Here is a 6,310-nt window from a genome sequence, read left to right as displayed (position 1 = left end):
GGGTCTGGCTAGTGGATTTTTGTTTTTAAATCTACTTTCTTGGTTCCCAGCAGCACTGAGCTCAGGTAAGGCAAATGCCCTCCTCCCCCTGGCTCTGGGCCCTCCCTTTCACTAACGTGTCGTCTCAAATCCAGGCTGGCAAGAAAGGCGAGGCTGTAATTAACCAGCCCCAGCCGATTTGGGCTGCAGTGGGACAAAGATATTTTGCAGGTTTCGGTATGCCCAGTGCTTAATTTGTGATGAAAGAGGGGCCAGGGCTCAGCTTCCCTCAGTCCTGGCACGCCCCGGCACAAATTAAGCACTGCCCAGAGATTCTGGGGCTACGACCTGCCAGATGTGTCCGATTGATAAGAAGGACCCTCTCTGCTTTGGGGCTAATGAATATTCCCCCTTTAATGATGTGTGTTTCATTGATAAAGCAACTATGGGGTTGTTTGTTTTGTTGTGCTTTTAATTAAAACTATTTGATCCAGAGGGGATGTGGAGGAGGAGGATTTACAAAGCTCAGCTGTACAGACTTTGCTGTTTGAGAGTCCAATTTCCACCTGTTTAAGGGGGCCAGGCTGCAATGGCAGAACCTCTCATGGTCCTGATTAAATGCTCTCCCCCTCTCCAAGCCTATTCAGCAGAAGGCTTAAGGTTTGTACATGAGCCAGTGGCCCTCTGCTCATTGGGAAGGGTGCTCTGTAACTGCAGCCCAGGGTGACTGGGGTTGGTTAATTTCTTTCTGCCAGCTTAGGTTTGAGCCGACAGGTTAGTGAAAGAGAGGGCCCAGAGCCAGGGAAAGAGGACATTCACCAACAACCTGCCTCCCCCACCCTGCCCATTTCATTAGCCATCTTTCCCTGCATCACAGGATGTGCCACCTACTACGCAGCAGCAAGAAAGAACACATTGGCTAAAAACAAGCCCTGGCTAATGTGCTGCTCTCTCCAAAGTGCACCTGGCTTCAGCAAAATATTTAATTAGCTTCCACAAACTTCTTTTCCTCACCTGCAGATTATAGTGATCTCAGCCCAAGAAGCCCTGGAATGCAATTCCTTCCAAGGACATGCTCAGTTGAGAGGTAATGACATTGTCTTGGTGTCCAACAGAATGTAGTAAGAAGAACATGGAATGGATTTTATTATCACTACTGAGCTATTTGTGAATGATTTTGTGACTATACTGGCTTGGGTATGTGCGAGCGCGCGCACACACATATATAAAAATTCTCTGTTGAATTCTCTGGAAATTTTGTTCAGTGACTCCTTTTGAGTGCTTAAACAGCTACATTTGGCAACTTTTCAGGGTTTGTCTGGTGACTTCCTGCTATGTGGAGTTGGCGACACTTCCAGCAGCTGACTCCTTTTTTCCTGAGCTCCTATCTTTTTGGTGCCTTGAGCTCAGCCCCACAGACATAATGACCAACTTTCCTGGTTTCATCCTCCCTGTCCCAGAAAGCAGGCATACCCCTCAACAAAACAAGGAAGTGGGAACATAAGAGGTAAATCACTATGGCAAAATGACAAAATTCAAGAGGTTAAATGAGCCAAATAAATTTCCTTCAGGAAAAGGAAATGAACAGGGATTGAAATGGAGGGGAAGGAGGAATTACTATTCCCAGCTCTAATCACAAACAACTCTGCTCAGATGAATAATCAAGATGAGATGCTATTCACAGGATCTGTGGATGTTCAGAATATGATACTGTGCGGAATTTCACTGGGCTCCTTGAGCCTAGCTTACCCTCTCTTGGGCATAAATTTGCCTATGGGCTTGTTGGCACTTTCTTAATTGTGGGCGAGGTAGTGAATATATGGTGTGTCTCAAATCCCACCCCCATTGGTGGCACCAAACCGAGACATCATTCAGGACATTTTGCACAAAAAGTGTGGGGAGTTCTCACACTAGACTCTACAGTGTTAGGTACAGGGGGTCCCCGGTATACATCTCCCCTTTGTTTATTGTTTTGGATATCTGTCACTCATCAATAGGGGTACGTGTTCTGATTTACGTTGGTCCTGATCTGCATATCGGATCGGGACTGACGTTAATTGGAACATGTTCCCTTATTCTACAGTACCGTATTTGCATCCGCCGGCCACGTTCAGGGCTTATTACCTACAGAGGATGTTCTCCATGCTGATTAAGGAGATGGCAGGTGAAGGAAAGCCCAGTGTAAAGGAGTTTTGGAAGTCCTACAACATCTTGAACTGCGTGGAAAACACTGACGTGTCGTGGAAAGTGGTCACTTTGCAATATATGAACAGCATTTGGCACTGTGCATGGCCAGATGCTGTCCACAGCTTCATGGGATTTGATGCCCTTCCTGCTCTTGAGCAAGAAACTGTCAGGTTGGTGAAGGATGTCAGCTTCGAGGAGGAAGATGTACTGTATAGGAGTTGTTGGAGTCTCATGCCGAGCAACTGACAAATGAGGAACTGATTTGAACTGGACCAACAACGGATATCCGAAGAAAGCAAGAACAACGATAATGATGATGATGATTGATGATGTAGGGCAGGAAGCCAGGAGTCTGACGACAAAGAATCTCTGCCATGTACATTGGTCAAACTGGACAGTCTCTACGTAAAAGAATAAATGGACACAAATCAGACGTCAAGAATTATAACATTCATAAACTAGTCAGAGAACACTTCAATCTCTCTGGTCACTCGATTACAGACCTAAAATTGGAAATCTTACAACAAAAAGACTTCAAAAACAGACTCCAAAGACAGACTGCTGAATTGGAATTAATTTGCAAACTGGATACAATTAACTTAGGCTTGAATAGAGACTGGGAGTGGATGGGTCATTACACAAAGTAAAACTATTTCCCCATGTTTATCCCCCCGCCCCCACGCCCACTGTTCCTCAGACGTTCTTGTCAACTGCTGGAAATGGCTCACCTTGATTATCACTACAAAAGGTTTTCTCCCCCCCCCCTCCCCTCCCCGCTCTCCTGGTGGCATTAGCTCATCTTAAGTGATCACTCTCCTTACAGTGTGTATGATAACACCCATTGTTTCATGTTCTCTGTGTATATAAATCTCCCCACTGTATTTTCCACTGAATGCATCCGATGAAGTGAGCTGTAGCTTACGAAAGCTTATGCTCAAATAAATTTGTTAGTCTCTAAGGTGCCACAAGTACTCCTTTTTTTTTTTTGCTTTATCCTATATTATTGTACAGTATTTACTATATTAAATGTTCTGTGTTTGAACGGTGTTAGTAGGGTTCTACATTATTTTATTCAATGTTTTATGTGTAAAATGTGTACTGTATAACCTGTCATCCTAAAAAGGTACACTGTTTAGGTACACTGTTTAGGCAAAAAGCATTGTCATAGGTGAGTGGGGTGAAGTTGTGAACGCATCCCCCCCTTTATTCCACTATGTCTTGTGGGGAAAAATTCCCTGATGTACGTCGTTTCAGTATCCATCAATCTTTTCAAGAATGCAACCTGAATGTATACAGGGGACCCCTGCACCTCAAGTTCATCATCAAATTAGTGACGCCAAGCCCAGAGATGAATGGGGTAGTTCACGCCTCTCAAAGCTACTGTTCCAGGTTCTCTGCAGCCTTCTCTCAATCCGTGCATATTTTTGAGGCTTTCTTAATCATACGCTCAGGTCTATACTAGAAAAAGTTTTGCCTTGCAATTCCCTCCTAGTGTAGATGCAGCTTCTACTGGTATCAGAATGCTTTTGCTGGTGTAGTTTATATCACTGTATTGTCTAAAAGCTGTAGCCAACTGTTTGACTACACTCGCAATTTGTTCTTAAGAATGGTCAAGAGACCAGATAACCAAACTTATGGCTGGTCTATACTAGAAAAGTAGAGCAGCTCATCTATGTTGCTCAGGAATCCACACCCATGAGCTAAGCTGACCTAAGTTCACATGTAGACCATGCTAGGTCAATGGAAGAATTCTTCTGGAGATCTAGCTACCGCCTCTCAGGGAGGTGGATTACCTTTGCTGACAGGAGAACGCTTTCTGTCATCGTAGGCAGTGTCTATACTGAAGCATTTCAAGTGTACACAAGCACTTAGCCAAATTTATTGTCTAAAGACAAAACAGTACAATATGAAAAGGAGACATGTATATCCCCCGAGGAGCAATTCTTATCTCTCAACATGTTCACCTTATACAAAAGATATGTTTCAAATATATGCATTTTAGGTATTTATAGTATGTTTACAAGTTACAAAAGTCCTTACAGGACACTAAAATCCAACCCACCCGTCCATAACATTTCCTTAACTTGTTGCTTGGTTTTGTACTTTTCTTGTCTCTGGTTTGGATACTACATTCCAAACCAGCTGCCCATGAAGGTAACTATACTAGGACATAGAACAAAAGTATTTTGATTTTGACCGATTTTGAATTTTCAAGTGCCAAAGCTGACTTCAGTGTTGCAGAGTGTTATGGGACATGTAGCAAGAGTAAGTATGATTCAAGTATGTAACCCGGCTCCAAGTAAGTATGATTCAAATAGCCTAAAGTTTTATAACATTTATATATAATGTATAATACATATTAATATGGTGTGCAATAGGTATAACATGCCCATTGCCTAACCACTGCCCCAAGCAAAATAGAGTGTACCCACAAAAGCAATTTTATGCAGGTAGAGCTTCCTCTACAATAAAAGGGTTTACCAATACTGAAATTCTGCAAGCCCTCCAATTGCCATTACTATACCAAAAAAAGTTTTTAATCTAAAACTGGTCTAAATTCAATTAAAAAAAGGAAAACAGTTTCTCGCAAGCAAGAGAGCACCTTCACGGAGGTGCTAGTATTCTGGACCACTGCCTACCAATTCAATGTGAGCCCTGCAAAGGAGCATAAAATATGACCAGTACTATGCAAGAAGGAAACTAGGAGGGATAACTTTTAAGCCCTGGTACATACAATAGCATAGTTTTTATATAACTAGGCTGGGTAGGGCTATGGTTTTTTTTTTTAAACTGATAGAGTTTGGCCAACCCTGCTATATAACTGTGGCTCATGAGTCACATGTGGCTTTTTTACTGTTAAAAAGTCCCTCCTGTACTCCCCCATTCTCCACTTACCAGACTGAGGGCAGGGGGAACTGGGGACCTGTGCCTTGCAGCAGAGTGGTGGGGTAGTTGGTGGGGAGGGAGGTGTCTCAGGGCTTCAGCCCTGTGGGGTGCACCTGCCAGGGCTTGTGGCTTCAGCAGGAGTGGGACTGAAGCCCCAAGTACCCTCAGGCACCTCCTGCGGGGCTGAAGCCCCGAGCCCCAGACCCTGGCAAGTGTGCCCAGGCTCTCAAACTTCTGAAGACTATCATATGTGGCTCGGAGGACTGGTAAGTTTGGCCACCCCTGTAGTATAGATACAACCCCTTGTGCAGGGTGGATGCAGTAATATTGCTATAAAGAAGCCTGATACTGGCCAAAGGGCTTTGGCTGTTATAACTGCCTCTATGGTAGGAGGGCAAATGTTTTTCTACTGTAAACAAGGCCAAAGGATGGTGCTGATACCTATCTCCTTGTATTGGTCTTCACCACAATGTGTGATAAGGAGACACTTATTCTTTTCAAGTAATAAACATGAAGAAGTGTGAGGGCTGGAGGGGGAGAGGGTGAAGGTGTGTGTATATATAATGATTTGGGAGTAGTCAGCCAAACTGGTCCAGTACCTAGAGTTGGGGGAGGAGGTTCAAATACAGCCATTGATAGGCAACTGGAGAAAAGTAAATCGGTCCAGCGAGGTGCTGCTAGGGGTTATTATAGGAAGGAGCCTATTGGGGGCAGGAAGGGGAGATTGTGGCTATGTACAGCACCTTCAACAACTAATTTTCCCGAAAAGACTGTGTGTTTTTATCAGTTGATTTATTTTATTCTTAAAGTCAAAAGTTCAGTAGAAATTTATCTCAGCTGGGTCAAGTGATTTGCTGTTTATTCTGGCACTATCCTTCTGCTTCACTACTGTAGGGGGGCGGGTCCAGCCCCTCTCCTGGCTCCCCGGTGGGCTCCAGCAAGACTGCCTCGCTATTATTATTATCTGTATAGCTACGGGCCTGTGGCCTCACTTATCTGCACCCAGTCCCTCATAATCCCCACAACCTGCTTCTGCCCCCTTGTTGCTACCCTAATCCATGCCCCACTTCCCAATCATTTGTGCCCCAGCCATGTCATGATAATCCAGGGTAAGACCCCTCCGCCCCCATCCGTTCCTACCCCACGGGACACCCCCCGTGTCTATGCCCGCGCCCTTCCCTCCTGCAGCCCCTCACTAGGCCTTGCCCCCTCCCTCGCTCCCGCAACGTCCCCCCGCTCCGAATTCGCGCCGGCCCCG

This window comes from Chelonia mydas, chromosome 10 (assembly GCF_015237465.2).
Source record: "Chelonia mydas isolate rCheMyd1 chromosome 10, rCheMyd1.pri.v2, whole genome shotgun sequence".
NCBI classification, from domain to species: Eukaryota; Metazoa; Chordata; order Testudines; family Cheloniidae; genus Chelonia; species Chelonia mydas.
The sequence above is the reverse complement of the archived record's forward strand: the minus strand, read 5'-3'. Positions refer to the sequence as shown.